The 18,098-nt window shown below is 33.0% G+C and overlaps 1 long non-coding RNA gene across 4 annotated transcripts in view; it reads left to right on the top strand.

Moving 5' to 3' along the window:
• Nucleotides 1-18,098, top strand: part of LOC144288566 (uncharacterized) — a 53,410-nt gene that overhangs the window by 12,691 nt on the left and 22,621 nt on the right. For all 4 annotated transcript variants that reach the window (XR_013356518.1, XR_013356516.1, XR_013356515.1 and 1 more), the window contains exon 3: nucleotides 173-224. This is a non-coding gene — a long non-coding RNA (uncharacterized LOC144288566). The remainder of the gene's footprint in view (nucleotides 1-172; nucleotides 225-18,098) is intronic.

Below are 18,098 nucleotides of genomic sequence, written 5' to 3'. Positions count from 1 at the left end.
TTATTTCCTGCTAACTTTAAAAGCTAAGAAATGCTTGAAAATATATCTTCAATGTCACAGATTAGAACGTCCTGTGGAGACAAATTAATTTTCTCTAAATGACATTTGAAAACTTGCTAAGGGCAAAGAACAGAAGAATATGGCTATCCAATGAGTCATTTTATAATTTCAGGATGAAGTTGACCACCTTGTATGATAAGTTTCTGTGGAGCAAACAGGACAAGGTGAGTTTTCCCCAGCTATGAGCAAAGTACCTATTACTAATTTATAAAAGGGAGGGATAACAGTCTGGAAAATTATAGGCACATTTAAATAACTAAATGTGCTATAAAGATATATGCCAAGATTTTGGCGACAAGACTTGGAAGAGTTATGGGTAAATTAATACACAGGGACCAAGTTGAATTTATGAGGCATGAAATAATTACAGACAGTATGAAGAAGAGTTTTATGTTAATGCAAATTGATAGCGATACTCAGACTCTGGTGTTTGCAAATTCTGTTAATATCCAGGAAGTGTGTAATATAATGGAATAGAAATAGCTAAGCTAATATTAAATCATGTAAGTTTGTAAATCTTGTTTTTTTTTGAAGAAGGCATTATTATTGTAGCAAAAATAAATTGTATATTTATGGTGCCAAATGCCCAACATTGAAAATGCAGGTAATCAATGGAATGCTACCTAATTGGAAAGGTACAGATATATGATTGAGATACTCTTCTTTTCTTTTTTTCCTTGTAGACTGGCTACGTATTGAAAGTTATTTTTACATAGTTTGTACTTATGTTACTTTACTCTTATAATTTTTGTGATTAGGGAATGGCTTAAATCATCAGTATGACACATTTTAAATAATACATTCTCAGTCACAGGGATTTGAACTTATTTAGGAGTTACAAATTTAAAATGCTGATGGTAGTATATTCTTACTAAATCTAAAGAATATTTCAGGGAGATGCATGTAATCCTTTTGACTGAAAAAATAACATTTAAAATTTCATAGAACTAAAAACATATTTCAAACATGTCCGTTACCAGCAGAGTAGTGGTTTAGATACTCAGAAGAGCTCTCCTCCTACAAAACAACTAAATCTTACATTAAAAATGCTTTGTTGAGTTTGAAGAAATAAGCAAAACCTTTAAAGGCCCAACAATCAAACAGCAAAGATGTAAGTTGAAAATTTAACAGAAAGCAGTGAAGAATAAGTTAACCTTAAAGATGAGTTGGTCCAAGGTGTAAATGCCCATGCTAACCCTGAGATTAAATGCTGTTATGAGAATGTATCACAGTGTGTAGGAGCTTAAGCAGGAGCCCCAAGTAGTTACCAGAATCTCTTAGATCATAGCAGAAGCAAACAGAAATCCTTTATAGCTTAAAGTATCATACTTTTAGGCACTTAGGATTCCCACAGAGTAAGATCTAGAAAAGAAATGCTCATAATCAGAGATCCTAAAATAGAAGGAAAGAAGACACAGGGATAAGCATCAGCATAAAGAAGAAACACTTCATATGCTTTTCAAAAGGTTTTTTTTAAAACTATAATTGATATTCTTAAGGAAAGAAAATGTAATTACATAAAATGCTCAGTTAAAACCACAAAAGGCAGAAAAAGTGTGGAAGACAAAAGTCAGGAAAATGGGCAAGAAGAAGAAAAAAGTAACAAATATGGTAGATATTGATCCAACTATATCAATCATTTTAAATGTTGATGGTCTTATATGCACCAATTAAAAGACAGAGGTAGTCTTTTAATGCCTGGTGGGTGCCTGGTGGTTCAGTAGGTTGGGCATCTGCTTTCAGCTCAGGTCATGATCTCAATGTCCTGGGACTGAGCCCTGCATCAGGCTCCCTGCTCAGGATCTCTCTCTGTGATTTTTTTTAAGGTTTTATTTATTTATTCAAGAAAGATACAGAGAAAGAGGCAGAGACATAGGCAGAGGGAGAAGCAGGCTCCCCACAAGGAACCTGAGCAGACATTCAACCACTGAGCCACCTAGGTGTCCCATAAATAAAATCTTTAAAAAAAAAAAATACACTGGTAGTCAAAGCTGATAAAAGAACAAGATCTCAATGTATATTCTACAAGAAACTGAATTTGAATAAAAAGACAGACTGATAGTAAAGGGATGCTGAAATATAGATCATGCTAACATTAATCAAAAGAGTGGGGATCTATATTAATTTCAGCCAGAGCAGACTTCAGAGCAGGGGAAGCTATCATGGATAAAGAAGGAATTGCATAATGATAAAGAGGTCAGTAGTTCAGAAAACATAAAAATTCTTAATAAATATGTATTTAACAATACAGTATCAAAATATGTGAAGCAAAAGCTGATAGGACTACACGGAGAAATAGATGAACCTACCATCATGATTGAAGACTTGAATGCTTCTCCATCAGAAATGGACAGATCCAGGAGGCAAAAAATTAGTAGGGACATAGTTGAATTCAACAATGCCATCAATTAACTGGATATAGTTGACATCTATTGAGAATTCATCAAACAACAGCAGAATACACATTCTGTTCATGCTCACATGGGACATTTACCAAGGTAGAGTACATTCTGGGCCATACATCACACCTTAAAAATTTAAAAGATGGGGCTGAAATTTCCAAGCTTCTAATCATAGCTTAGTCCTCCTGGTGGCCAGCCTCCATTCAGGAGCCCACCCACCATTGCTCCATAAGAACAAAAGACACTCCTATCACCCAGGAGATTCCAAAGGAATCTGTTAAATAATGCCATCTCTACATATATCCAGTTTCCAAATGTGGAGTTGTTGGCGAGATTTCTACTTAGTTCCATTGTTGAATTTGTCTGACTTTGTGCCAGCATCATACTGTCTAAATTATAATAACCATTTGCTTGCTAATGAGGTAATTTTTTGTCAACCCCTTACTGGTGCTTCTTTTCAGGAAGTATCCTGTGTGTTCTGGGATCTTTTTTTAGGCATAGTTATTCTAAGTCAGTAATCCACTTTCAACCTCATTGTCATCATCATTTGATATTACATTTGACAGTTAACAAATACATCTTCATCATCTGTCATATACATATACATGACCTATGTTAGGGGCTGTAGCGCTGAACTGTGCTATTATGGCCCCTAACCTAAGATAGCTTATAGACTTACTCTGGATTTTGTTTACTGTGCTCTAAGATAGCAAGCATATTCTCTTTCAAAGGAATGTGCAATTCAAAATTGAAGAAGAGGGGGATCCCTGGGTGACTCAGTGGTTTAGCGTCTGCCTTTGGCTCATGGCGTGATCTTGGAGACCCAGGATCGAGTCCCACAGTGGGCTCCCTGCATGGAGCCTGCTTCTCCCTCTGCCTGTGTCTCTGCCTCTCTCTCTCTGTGTGTCTGTCATGAATAAATAAATAGAATATTAAAAAAAATGAAGAAGAAAATATGACCATCTTCCCCTTGATTTTTAAGAGATGCAAAATAAGACAACCTCAGAAGTTTGCATCTAAGCATAACTGACTTCCAGCCAATTCCCAGTATGTATTTAAATTCTGGCAGGTCCGCACATCTGCATACTTTATTCCATATTGGTGAAAAGTCTGGAAAGTGGGTAAAAGCTTGTTAAAGTAAAATTAGAAAACCCAACTTTCGATGTAACTAGAGGAGGTATTTCTGTGATGTGATGCATGCTTGTGCTTGTAAGAAGGCACTGGTCTTCTAAATAGAATTCATTATAGCCATTAAAGAAATGATCCCTTTAGGTACCAGAATTATCAACTGCTATAATTCAGCTAGTACTTGCATTGTTCGTGATGGCAGGGAGTATTTTAATTAAGCAAAGTCAGACTTTTGAGGATTAAATCATTTGTCAGTTACTTTGCAATGACAACTAGCCAACTGAAAACAAATTTTCATAAATAGGAGGGGTAAAGGAGATGTCTAGGAAATCCTTTCTTCTGAAGCCAGGGGACAAATGAAAGACCATGGGAAGGCAGAGGAACAATAGAAAGAAGTGACAAAATAGAAAGCTCACGTTTTCACTTAACCTATCCCATTCCCGCTGCTTGAACTTAGGCTGTGATTTTTGGAGTGTTCTGTTCTCAAAGAGTTTTGCCAATCAGGAAGAGTGATGAAACCAGAGAGCCCATAAAACTGGAAAAGTACAGATGAGATAGCAAAAGCTTGTCAAGAGACAGAAGCTTGTGTAAAAAAATGTTTTTAGAAGCAAATACCAGCAAAATATACTAAGTTTCTATTGAGGAAAGTATTAGAAGACATAAGATGCTATATAATACTGTCTTTATTCAAAACCAATGATAGTAACGAGTCCGGGAGGCTATAGGAATTAATTTTGAGTTGAAATGGGGGTAAGGCAGCAATTTATTGGATGGCAGTTGCTGGTGCTTGTGCTTGAGCAACTTTGTGAAATCTCAGATTTCTTTCCCATTTGCACATAGGGATAGGCCCATCAGAAGACCTAAGTCCAAAAACTCATTGCCTAACCACACTCTCTGTATCATATAGAAGCATCATACTTTTCAAAAACCCCTAAAGAGGAGTGAATACAGAGGCAGAGCAAAGCTGTTTTAGTACTCCTCTGCTTGAAAGCAAATTTCTTTTTTAATGGTAAGAATTATTAGACTTCTATAAAATGAATACCTATTAGATTTCCTTTTAAGATCCTTTCTCTAACCTCCTAATTGTACATAAAAGTTCCTAGATGCCAGAGAAATTTGTGTTGGACTAGTTGTAAAAAAAATGTAGATACCCCACTTTCTTTCTCTCTTCCCTTCCCTCCCCTCTACTTTCCCTCCCCTTCCCCTTCTTTTCCTTTTCTTTTCCTTTTCTTCAGTCTGTCTTTTTTGGGGCCTCTTTTGTCTGTCAGACAGATTTAGAGCACTAGTGAATTACAAAAGGAGGCAGAGAAACCAGAGGGGAGAAATGATGCCCAGCAATAGGCCACATATTTGAGTCTGTAATATATTTTCACACTCTAATCTTGAATACAATTCCAATGTGGAAAAAAAATGCTTCACCGCTTGCATACCTGACTCCTCATTCTCTCTTGTGTTTATTATTTTCTAAATGGCTCAACTTTGAGGTGATTTTAAGGCAGTAGTGTTATAATGTTTCTTTATTTATGGGAGGATTAATCAAATGTGCTTAACATTATAATTGTCCTGAAGGCCAACTTTGACCACATTGATTACATTGTTAAGGTAATGTTGAATTTCTCATTCAAATACTGATTATTATTTTCCACTATTTCTAATATTTCCATTATTATTTTTAAGTCAGGTGCTCTGTTCTTGAGCTGTTTAATGACTGTTCATCTATGGAACAGAATGGTAGTTAATGTTTATGGCATTTACCCAAACCAATTCCATTTCCCACAGAACAATCAAAATATCCAGAACACAGCCTCACTTTTGCTAATTCATCTGGTTTTCTGCAATAAATTGTGTGTATAGTTCTCTACACTAATGAAAGTGTATTTTGCTTGTGAAAAAATAATTCAGCTCCATATGTTCACTTATATGATGGGTATAAAGATCTGAAATGCTTCTCTTTATTATAAAATATTTTTTAAAAATTTTCACATATTTCAAATAACTAATATTTAAAAAAACAGAGTTTTTCACCTACCATTTTAATATATATAGTTCAATATATATAGCTGCTCTCATTCAGCCTTAAAAATATTATGATTTTTTAAAATGACACACTTATTCTCGTAGAAAGTTACATGGTGTATATAACCCTTTAAGCTAAAAAAAATATGAAATTGCCACAAAAAGGCTAACGAGTTATAGCATAAAAGATCACTTTTAAATTTTCCGACAGTTTAGCACATTAGAAGGACAAAAATCAGTAGCACATTTGCCCAGTCCTGAAAAACATCTTGATTTAATCAAGACACTCTGTAGGCTTTTATAATTCAAAATAATTGTACTGTCTGTGAAATCAGACATTCAGATATGTAAGCTACCGTTTTAATAAGAAATGAATCAAAGATTAGAGAAACATTACATTTACTTTCTTGTTTTCTCTTACAAGCAAATGTAGCTTTCCAACACAAAGACATTTCCTTCTATTTACTCTTTAAAGTTATATTTATACAATTGATGTATATTGTCAACATTAATGAAATGTCTGTCAAAATGTATAACAACACAGAAGTATAACAATTGCAGTTTCAATGATAACTTACCCTTGAAATTCAGTTTTTTACTGTCTTTAATGGAATGGAAATTTGAAATGATCTGTGTGGGGAATTATTTTGATTAATACTATCATCATTGATTCCCTCCAATTACCTTACTTCAAATTAGAAAAATACATTTTTTTCTCTTTGCTTTTCTTTCCATCCTGAAAGCAAATGAATTTTAGGGTTCAAAACATCATTGGCTAGCCAATTTAACCATATTAACTGTATGCTTGCAGGTGAAAATCATGGGTAAATTTTGCAAGAGGTTATATATATATATATATATATATATATATATATATGAATTTAATATATATATAAAATATTGAAAGACTAAGGAAAGTGGTGCCAATAAACATGAATCTGAATTCTAATTTTGGCACATTCCAGCATTTTGAGAACAGCAAATCATTCTCTGAATCTCTGTTTTAAAAAAAAAAAAAAGTCTGTAGGAAAAAGGTAATCTCATTTAAAAATAATATTTTTCTAAGCAACAAGTAAAATTATGTAGATGAACATATGAATGAACCATAAAATCCCATACAGATCTCTGTTAATATGTAGAATCAGAGATAAAGCAGTCTTTGGGAATGTAAATTGGTACAGCCACTATGGAAAACGGTATGGTGGTTCCTCAAAATATTAAAGATAGAGGTATCGTATGGTTCAGGAATTCCAGTCTTAGGCATGTATCTGAAGAAAATGACATCAGTGTTTTAAAGAAATATCTGCACCCCCTTTTCATTGTAACATTATTCACAATAGCCAAAATATAGAAATAACCTAAGTGTCAATTGATGGATAGATAAAAGAAAATGTGGTACACACACACACACTCACACACACACACACACACACTGACTCACTCACAAATATTCTTTAGTCATAAAAAGAAGGAAATCCTGCCATTTGTAATAGTATGATTGGACTTTGAAGGCATTATATACTAAGTGAAATAAGTCAAAGTAAGACAAATCTGTATGATCTCATTTATATGTAGAATCTGAAGGGGAAAAAACAAAAAAACAACAACCAAATTCATAGAACAGATCACTGGTTGCCAGAGGTGGGGGTATATGGGTGGGAAAAAAAAAAAAAAAGGTAAGTTAAAAAAGCCATGATTATTTAGAAATTAGATATTTTTCCTTGAGAGTCAAATCATAAAATCAGTGTTGCAAAGCACTACTAAGCACAATCATCAAAAATATAGAATGACTCTCATTAGACATGATAGGAATTAATTGAAATAATATAATCAAACAGCTCAAAAATAAAACATGGTTAAAAACCAGCTAATTCATAAAAGTTGTTGGTAGCAAAGACACTTAGGAAATTCAATTATCAACTCTATGAACTCTCATTTGACTCCAGTTTGATGGTTTACCATGACCTTTAAATTCAGTTACTATTTAATTAAAATTCATTCTAGTTTCATTTAATATACCATGGGAGCCCTGTTTTCTTTTTCAAATCTCCAGGGATTTAGGGGTAAAAGGGCTGTTTCAAATATTTGTCTGTAACTCAGCTCTTACATGAATCTCCATTTTGTCTCCTGCTGAACTGTCATTCTTCTTCATCCCTACCAGGCCCTTATTAAGCCTTCCCACAGAACCACCCAAATGAGAATAAGTGCATAACAATATAAAACTGTGACCAACATTCCAAGGATTGTGGTGTGGGTGGTAGCAGTTAGAGCAGAGCACAGAACAGTACGGAAGGTGAAGGTCACTCAGGAGCTGTACCTAATCTCTGGGTTTAAAAATCTGCCTCTCCTTGAAGAGCCTCATCTTTGTAGGCTTCTTATTCTCATTCATCTTGGTTGTCTCTCCCTAAGTCAAAAATCTCCCCTCTCTCTACAGTGGAGAACAATTCAGTTCCCTCCGAGTGAACGGCGTGTCTCCTCTGCATTGACAAAATTTATGAGAGTGATCTATTAAACAAAGGGCCAAGGAGCAGTTCCAGAATTCCACGCTTGCCAATTGTGTTAGTTTCCTAGCGCTGCCTTAGCAAGGTACCAAAGACCAAAAAGTATGAGCCTTAAAACAGCAGATATTTATTCTCTCATAGTTCTGGAGGCTTGAAGTGAAAAACTGAGATGCTGGCAGCATTGATTTGAATCTTCCCTGAATTTCTGAGGTAGAATCTGTTGTTTGCCTCTCTCCTGGCTTCTGACGGTTTGCACCAATCCTCGGTGTTCCTCGGCTATGGATGTGTCACTCCAATCCTTGCCTTCCTCTTCACAGGGGCCTTCTTCCCCCCTTGTCTGTGTAATTTCCCTTTTCTTATAAGGACATCAGTCGCTGAATTCAAGGAGGCCCTAATCCAGTATGACCGCGTTTTAACTTAATTATATCTATAAAGACCATTTCAAAGGAAGGTCATCTCCACAGGTTTAGAAGTTTTGATTTCAATATATTTTACTGAGGGGCACAGTTAAATCCATAACATGAAGCAAATGGCTTAAGCAGAAACCTTAAAACTAGACTTTTTCTCTCTCGTTGGCCTACCCTACGGTTTGGCAGAGCTGCTGCTCTCTAATATGAGACACCCCACCTTGCGGGGTGCTCATTATTTTTGTGTTTTGTAGGGTAGCAGAGCATGGCACCCCAACATATACTATTTTGGCATAAAGCTTAGGTTGAGCTGAAAGCTATTGGGAAGAAGCAGATGCAAGAAAAAAAGCAGATACAAGAAAAGCTGTCTGCCCTCCCCTATGTGCCTGAAAGCAGGATGCAAATTTACAAAGATGCCCTCTTTTCCTTTTCTATGAGGAAGGACAAAGGTTAATCACTGGAGACAATTTATGACCTTTATCAGCTTAGAGACAGCATCAGAGGAACTGATAAAACAAACTTTATTAACTAACCTCATCTGCCGTTAATCTCCCATGTATTTGCCTCCCCACAATTTGCCAGCCCTGGAGACCCAGAGTCCTTTTTGCTTGTCCTGTCGCTTCTCTAAAAATGTATCATTCCTTTGCTAAGATGCTACCTAAGCCCAAGTTCTAACCAAACCTCTGAGTTACTCATCTCGTCTACTCCCTTGCGTTGCATGCACAATGCATGTTAATAAATACATTTGTTTTTCTTTTGTTAATCTGTTTTAGGCCCATCTAATTTACAGGGCCCCAGCTGGAAGAAACTAGGTTGGATAGAGAAAGAGATTTTTCCTCCCCTATAACTCCTATAAATATACTTGAGCTTCGTTACGGGATGCAAATAAATTGCTTGGGAATAGATCCATCCTTCCTTTTAAGATTTGTTAGGGGGGATCAGAGCAGAGCTCAATTTAGGACTGATTATTCCTCTACCACAGAGGTAAGACTCTTGTGAATATTCCAGGGCCTCAGGAATCATGATGAGGCTTTCCAGCTGGGTCAGTGGGACCGGGCACTATTCCCTCCAGCCTTACGTGAGTTCCAACACCTCTGGCTCCAGACTTCTGGGTGATTCTTTCCCTGACTTTGGGTAGTTTCCTCACACACGTGTTGATCAGTGCTCAGGGGTCCCATCTGCAGGTCTCCAGGCAGCTCTCTTTTCTCCAGTACTCTGTCCTGGGAGCCCTGCCTCCTTTGATCTCCCAGTCTCTCTGCCTTCATGTTCTGATACTAGGGGATCTCCTGAGCTCTGCTTGGGCGCCCTGCTGCAGCCTTGTGTGGCCTTCCCCCAGTTACTCAGCCGTCCTCCTGTGTATGAGCAGATGGTTTCCAACACCTTAGTAGTTACAGTGCTGCAGTGATAACCTTGTGCTTATGCTCATATCATTAGAGGTGAATTTAACAATACGATTTCTAGGAGTGTAATTACTGAGTCAAAAAGTAAGTGTACCTGAAGATCTATTGCTGCCTTGCCAAAATATTTCCTTGGAAAGATTGTATTGATTTCCATTGGCATTAGCTACAAATGAATGTGTCTGTTTCTCCTCAATCCCATGAACAGAAAGTATTGTCAGGGTCTTAAATTATTGTCAGTCTGATAGCTGAGAAATGGTATTTCAATATTGTTTTACTTTTCATTCTCTAGTTACGAGTGAGTTTTGAAGGTCTTTTTGTGTGTTTGACAATCATTTATTTTTATGGGGTTTTTTTGGTGACTTTTCTATTCATACTTTTTCCTAATTTTTATTAAATTTTTTTGACATTTTATCCTCAATTTAAAGAGTTCTTTATATATGAGAATAGTAACTCTTTGTTTATGTTATTTATTGTAACCCCCCCCCCCAGTTTTTAAATTTTGTTTCATATAATAAAATGTACTTTTAATTTCGTGCTTAGTCAAATTGATTGGTCTTTTCATTTATCACATCTCAGTGTTATGTCATAGGTGAGTAGCCGTTCTCTACACCAAAGTTAAAGAGCAAAACATTCATGTAGTTTTATTTCATTTTATTTCATCTCAATGTTATGTCATAGGTGAGTAACCATTCTCTATATCAAAGTTAAAGAGTAAGCTACTCATGTAATTTTATTTTACTTCATTTAAAAAATTTAGATCCTTAATCTTTTTAGAGTTTATTATTAAGATACGATTCTAATTTTATCTTTTTTTCTAAATTATTATCCTGTTGCCAAGAGCACCATTTATTTAAAAAGATTAGCCTCACAGTAGTGCTTTGAAGTACCTTAATTGTCATGTACCAAGTTGCCACATATATTTGTGTATAATTGACTCTATCCAAGAATCAGGGATTCTCCTACCTCTGTTTGTCCAAATCTTATTTGGTGTCTTTCTTTTTTTTTTTTTTTTTTTTTTAATTTGGTGTCTTTCAAGAATGCTTTAGAATGTACTTGTAAAGGTTCTTATGTTTCTCCTGAAATTTATTTCTAAGTACTGATTTCTGTGTTGTTATTGTAAAAATGGTTTCTTTACCCTTATATTGTGTTTCTTGTTTGTGTAAAAGAAGAATTTTTTAATTCTCTGCATTGATTATATACGCTGGTATTTCTTTGAATTTAATTACCTTTTGAATAAGTTTTTTCATTGATTCTCTGGGATCTTCTTAAGTATGCTATTATATCTATAAATATATATTGTTTAACTTCCTTTTTAGTTATTCTTGTGGCTCTACTTGATTTTCATTGTCTAATTGTACTGCCTGATGTTTAAATACAATATGCAACATTTCTGTATTACTCATCTGTCTTTACCCTACACCTTTGTTTTATAAGTACATTTACATATTTTAACATGCTTATTTCTTTTCTTGAAATTTCCCTGTCATATTTTGGTTGAATGAAACTCATCCTCTAGTACAGAGGTTGACAGACTATTGCCTACTGACCAAATCCAGTCTACCTCCTGGTTTTATAAAGTTTTATTAAAACACAGCCATTCCCATTTATTTATCTTTTGACTTATATTTTGACTGTTTTCATACTACAATGGCAGTTAAGTAATTACAACAAAGACAACAGAGCCCTCATATCCTAAAATATTTACTACTTGGACTTTTATGAAAAAGAGCATATACCTAAGCATAGAATTTCTGGGTCATAGGTAAGTGTATCTCCAAATTTACTAGATAAAATTGAATTAAAGAATTTCTGTCTTTCCCTTATCATCTAAGAATTTCTATTTCTTGAAATTTTGACAAAAACTTATTTATATAAAAATGTAAATCTAGTAGTTTTCAACTGAAGGTTTGACTACTAACATAATTTCTTTAATCTATTTTAGGTCTTTCTTTCTTATTGAATCAATTTTAATAATTTCTATTTTTATAAAAATTCTCATTTTTATGATTTTAAATATGAAGTTATTAACTTTCTTAAAGTACTATTATAATTTTAAAACTTTACTGTAAATATATGACCTTTTTCATTGGTATTATTGCTTATTTTTAATTCCTCTCTTCCTTCCTTTCTTTCATCTATTATGTTTGTCTAGGAATGTAGTATCTTCAAAAGATATCAGTTTGTTCTCTGTAAAGTTTCTTCATTTTCATTACATTAATTTTTTGTTCTTTTTTTTTTTTTTTTAATGTCTTCTACTTCCTATGGGTTTACTCTCATTTTAATTATACTTAACTTTGCAAGTTGGATACTGGGCTAATTCCATTTTCTTATTTTCTAGTATAATTATTTACTGCTGATCATTTTCTTATAAGCAATATTTTGTGTTCATTTATCAACCTTTATATGTAATGCCTTTATTATTGTTCTATAGTAAATATTTCTAAATTACATATAATTTTTTCTGGGACACATAATTATTTACAATATTTCTACCATTTTTCTTTTGTCTCTTAGTTAGATATTCCTGGCTTTCATGATTTTGATTAGGGAATAAGATCTGTGTAGCTTGTTTTTTAGTATTTTGGTTATTTATTTGGACCCTACTATGTAGTTATTATTTATACTTGTTCTTTGTGTTTTTGAAGTGATATATAATCTTCTAGTACAATTTTTAGTCAACATTTGGTCAGTACCAATGAATGGATGGTAATACAAATAGATGAATACATGAACAGGTTGTGAAAGAAATAAACATTTCAGATCTAAGGTTGTCAGTCACTAAATTTATCATCTTCCATTGATAAATTCTCTCTTTTTTGATTTATATTTTGTTTGGTGTGATGCTAGTTTGATATACTGAGAATGAGAAATCTATCATATATCAAAGTAGAGATATTATTTAGGCAGGCAAACTACAGAAAAGGAATTCAAATGGAAATACTAAGTTAAAATATGAAATTAAGCATAATTAGTCTATAAATAGACTCAATGAGATCCTATGTAGCTTATAGGAGGTCTTTAATCAACATTTGTTAATTCATATATTAATCAGTAGGGGGGGCATTTCAGATAGAAAATAGAAAAGAAACTGCAGAATTCATAGGTTAGGTAAAGAAGGAGAAGACCAAACAGACAAGTACGGAGTGATGGGCAATAAAGCAGTATTAGCAGAGGGCAGAATTGTCAGCAAACCAAAAGGGTAAGATGTTTCTAGAATAATTGAGTCCTATACCATAGAATTCTTCTAAGTGTCAAATAAAACAAAAATATACAGAAATACTTATTAATGAGCATTGATTACTTCATCTGCCTGTTCTAGTCACCAAAACTTTATGCGCAATAGTTAACTGGATCTAAACATTCTAAACTTGAGTTTCTAACTAGAAGAGGCTTTTCTAACCATTATATGACCTCGGATTGCTGCTTTATTTTTTTATTTTTATTTTTATTTTTTTGGATTGCTGCTTTAATATGAAAAGGAAAACAGGTTGTCTGAAAAATCTTCATCGACAGCATCACTAATCAAACTTCAGAGCAGTAACTTCAGGGCAGTGGGAAAATTTAATCTTCCATGAAATACAGTGCTAAATAAAGAAACCTAGTGACCATTTGCAAATAAAGACATTCATCAAGTATAGATGGGATGAATGTCAGAAAGTTGAACGCCCATTTGGTACATATGCACTATATAATTAAAAGAGAAAATTAACTGCTGCTGGAAATGTCATATTTGAGAAGTGTTTTCAAAGCACTACAGACAAAGGCAGACTTAGGAGAAGGAAGGAATGAAAAGTCATTAAATTTTTCTAAAATGTATTATATGGCAAGCTTTTTGAGAATGTGTGTGTGTGTGATTGAGAGAGACAGAGAGTGTGTGTTTTCAGTCATAATTTTGTACCAGAATACTTAATTTACTCATATTTACAAGTGTTAGAGAATTGATATCAACCTGATGTTTCTGATAACAATAGTAATTTGAAAAAGGATACTGAAACAGTACAGAAATTACTTTATATGGACAGGTTCTTGATAATTGAGAAAGAATTATGGACTCAGCATTTCAGGAGTACAGCTTGTTCATTAAGTTATCTTCATATGTTTATTTATTTTTTTTGTTTAATGCTAAAAACAAAACAAAGTTAAACCTACATTTGAGAATAAGTTCAAGGACTTTCATAACCTTTTATTAGTGAACCTGCTATCTCTCTGCATATATTGGCAAATATTTTTATCCAATTGGATTACTGGAAAAAAAAACATTTTCTTTGTAATACTTGAGCTTCAGTGAGCTAAATTTCTAAAATAGACATTAAAACTCTTTTTTCACTATAGAAAGGTTATTAATAAAAAATTCAATTTCATGTTTAATTATTATCTTAATAGTTCAGTCTTTGAACAAATGAGGCCAAGTCTGTTACTAATTTAAAATATGATTCAAGTAATTGGTAGTGTAATTCTTACAGATGGTAAAACTTGAATGATTACATTTGACCTTTTAATCAAGTCATGTGTTCAATTTTATTTATTTTTTGTTAATATCATTTTCATTAGTGACTTTTTCACTTGACTTACGTTTAATCTACTTCTAGTCTTATAGAACTTAATCATAGAGATGAGAATAAAAGTCTTAATCAGGATATTTCCAATGTGTTTACGATTATTTTTATCAATAGGCAATACCTTGCAGTCTATTTGGATGTTATTAGATACTGCCATGGTGTTTCTAAACTGTGTGTGTGTGTGTGAGTGTGTATTTATATATAATATCAATGATTTGTGAGAGTGATCTTTACTCCATATTTTTACCAAAAGTTGGCATTTTTAAACTTTTTTTATTTATTGGTCCTTTAGTGTTCTCTTCTGGGAAACAATAATATAAATACTCACATATATGTATTTTTCTATTGAGTTGCACATTTTTCTTATATTTAATGAAAGTTATGTAATTTGGATAGAAATAATTTTTTATTTTTGTTATACATATTTTCTTATTTGAGTGTCTTTTATTAAGCAGTTCTTAATTTTAGTGTAATCAGATTTTTCAATTTTTTAAATTGTGTATACATTTCAGGGATTGCTTTAAGAAATATTTTACTATTTATAGATAAATAAGATGTGCCTGATATTTATTTCTAAAACTTTGTATTTTTTATTTTAATGCACATGGAATAGATTTTTGCATTTAAAAAGTGTTATCTTTTGTAATTGATTTCTAATTTCATTGCATTGGTGAAAGGTTTCATAATCTATAAAATATTTTTGAAACTTTGGGAGATTAATTTTTAATGAAGTTTCTGTTTGTGTTTTTTCTGTAATTATTGGTAGTACAATTCTGTGTACGTTCATTAAACACTGTATTCTTAGTAATTTGTGAGTGGTGTGTTTTAATACCCATTGTGATCATAGGTTTATCAATTTCTGTTATTCTCTGTATAAAATAAGATGTTTATTTAATGCATTTAAATTTAGAATTTTAGGAAAGCCTGGGTGGCCCAGCAGTTGAGCGTCTCAGCCTTTGGCTGAGGGCGTGATCCCAGAGTGCAGGGGTTGAGTCCCACATTGGGCTCCCTGCATGGAGCCTGCTTCTCCCTCTGCCTGTGTTTCTGCCTCTCTCTCTCTCTCTCTGTGTCTCTCATGAATATATAAATAAAATCTTTAAATAAATAAATAAATTTAGAATTTTATTATCACTAAGACTAAAATTATGTTTTTACAGTCACCATTTTTATCTCTAGTAATTCTTCTCAGCTTAAAATCTCTGTTTTATCCTAATCACAACTACTTCACCATTCTTTCAGTTGCCATTTTCCTATATGTATTTCCAGACCATCCCTTGCAGTCTTTCTGTGTTCTTATGTTTGGAACAAACATCTTATTATGATCAAAGAAAGTTGGGGTGGATCTTTAATCAAACTCAATAGTCTCTTTCAGTTGATTCATTTTTATTAAGATAATTTTATCAATAATTTATTAAGATAATTTTGAATATATTTTAACGTATTTCAACCATCTTATTTTATACTTTCTTGTCATCTTTTTTTCTTTTCCACTTACTTCCTTTATCAACATTTTTTTCCCATTCAGTTTTTCTCCCTTGTACTAGATTTGAAATTTTTGTTTCTATTTATATTCTTAATTATACTTGAAATACAGCTATGAATTTTATTATATTTCTTGAGTTAATCAATGTCAAACTTCTTTTCAAATATTTCAGTGAATTTAGAATGTTTTCATTTTGATCACACGCACATACACATACGCCCTCCCATTCACATGGACTTAACGTCCAGCTATTTAGTTCTTGTGAGTTCTTGTGAGTTTATTTTTAATTTAAAAATATGTCTAATTTAATATATTGACTTAGAATTCCCATAACCAATAAATAATATATATTTAACCAAATATTCTTTTCTCTTTTTCTATACAGTGTTGTTCTAAAGACAATCAAGTTTCAATTTCATTGTTAGTTCCATTTTGCATGGAAAGAAAGCTTTGAGTAGCCCAGTCTTTTATTGGTGTCAAGGCCTCTTAGCTGTTCTGTCTAACACCATAGGTCCTAGCTGTGTGGGGCTTTTGATATTTAAATTAGATAAAGCATGCAACACTTGATCTCTGGGTAGTTTTAGCCTCATGTTGGCCATAGAACCTACTTAAAAAAACAAAACAAAAAAAGAGTAAATTAAACTTAAATAAACTTTAAAATCTTCAGCTGCACTAGACATATTTTAAGTGCTCGATAGCCTCATGTGGCTAGTGGCTATTGTATTGGTAGCACAGCTATAAAACACACATGGAAAGTCCATTTGCACCTCACTGTTGGAGGGTCTGGGGCTCTCACCCCTCATTATCCAAGAATAGTTTCTTTTTTTCCAAATGGCCCTTTAACAAGAGCTTTGAGAGTTATGCATCTGGTTTTCCGATTTGGATATTTGCCCCTTCTTTACTATTTGCTTTTTTTTTTTTTTTTTTTCTGTTAACTCTAAGTAGGTTCTTTGGGATTTCCCCAAATTTTTCTTTTGGGGGGGGGGGCAATAGAACACTATGATACTGGAATAAAAGGCAAGGATAACTTATTTTTATTATTCCCATATATTTCCATACATTTTTTCCATGAACTGTCACTGTAACCTTTACAAATTATCAATTAATTTCTGTTGTTTTGTTTTTTTACAGCCTTGAAGGAACTCTATAGGAAACCACCCCTTTGTTACCAAAAAATTTTGGTGATGTTTCTTTTTTTGTTGTTTTGCTTTGTTTCTCTTTGATGTTTGCTTTTGCTCTTGACTCTGGAATAGTATATATTGCCAAGGAGACTGCTTTATTCTAATTTACATACCTTTTTTATGGCTTCTCATGTTTCATATGAAATTTAAGAAGATCTTTTTTACACTAAAGATATATATTCTTCTAGTACAGTTGCAGTTTATTTTTCATATTTAAATCTTGAACCTATCAGGAATTAATTCTAGTGTAAGCTATGAGATAGTAGTTTTATGTATTCTCAAGACATATGAATTTTTCTACGACTGTTCATTGAATAATCTATTATTTTCACTGATGAAAATCAGTGATGTTTTATGCAAAAGCCCTGTGTGTGTGTGTGTGTGTGTGTGTGTGTGTACATATGGTATTGAAGGGCTAATTTAGGACTATTTATTTTCTCCTTCCGTATGGTTTCTCTGTCTAATCTTGCACCAGTCCTAGAATAATAGGATATCCAGAAGTTTATTGTTACTGTTGTTATTCTTTTTCTTCTTGTTTTTAATGTCTATATGTAGAAACTTTATAATTCACTTGTTTTAAAAAATTACATTGTGGTTTTTATTGGTAACAGATTATGCTTTAAATATTAATTTAGAAAATTTAACATTTTATCTTACTGAGCAGTTCTAGCCAGAACAGCATATTGCCTTTTAATTGATTCAAATTTTATTTTTATGTTCCACAAGAGAGTTTTAAAATTTATTTCATATGAATCTTGAACATTACTTTTTAAATGTATTTCTGTAGGCTTAATCTTTTCTTGTTGCTATTGTAAATGGAGGCCTGTCAAATTGCTTTAGTTTTTGATAGAGGAAGGCAATTTAAATTTCAACCTCCAAGAGATTGCCCTTATTTTTTAAAATAGTTTTTCAGTTGATTTACTTTAGTTTCCCAGGCACACGATATTGTTTTGGATAAATA

The sequence above is a fragment of the Canis aureus genome, chromosome 18 (assembly GCF_053574225.1).
Source record: "Canis aureus isolate CA01 chromosome 18, VMU_Caureus_v.1.0, whole genome shotgun sequence".
In the NCBI taxonomy this organism is placed as follows: Eukaryota; Metazoa; Chordata; class Mammalia; order Carnivora; family Canidae; genus Canis; species Canis aureus.
Note: the sequence above shows the minus strand (reverse complement) of the source record. Positions and strands in the feature narration are given on the sequence as shown.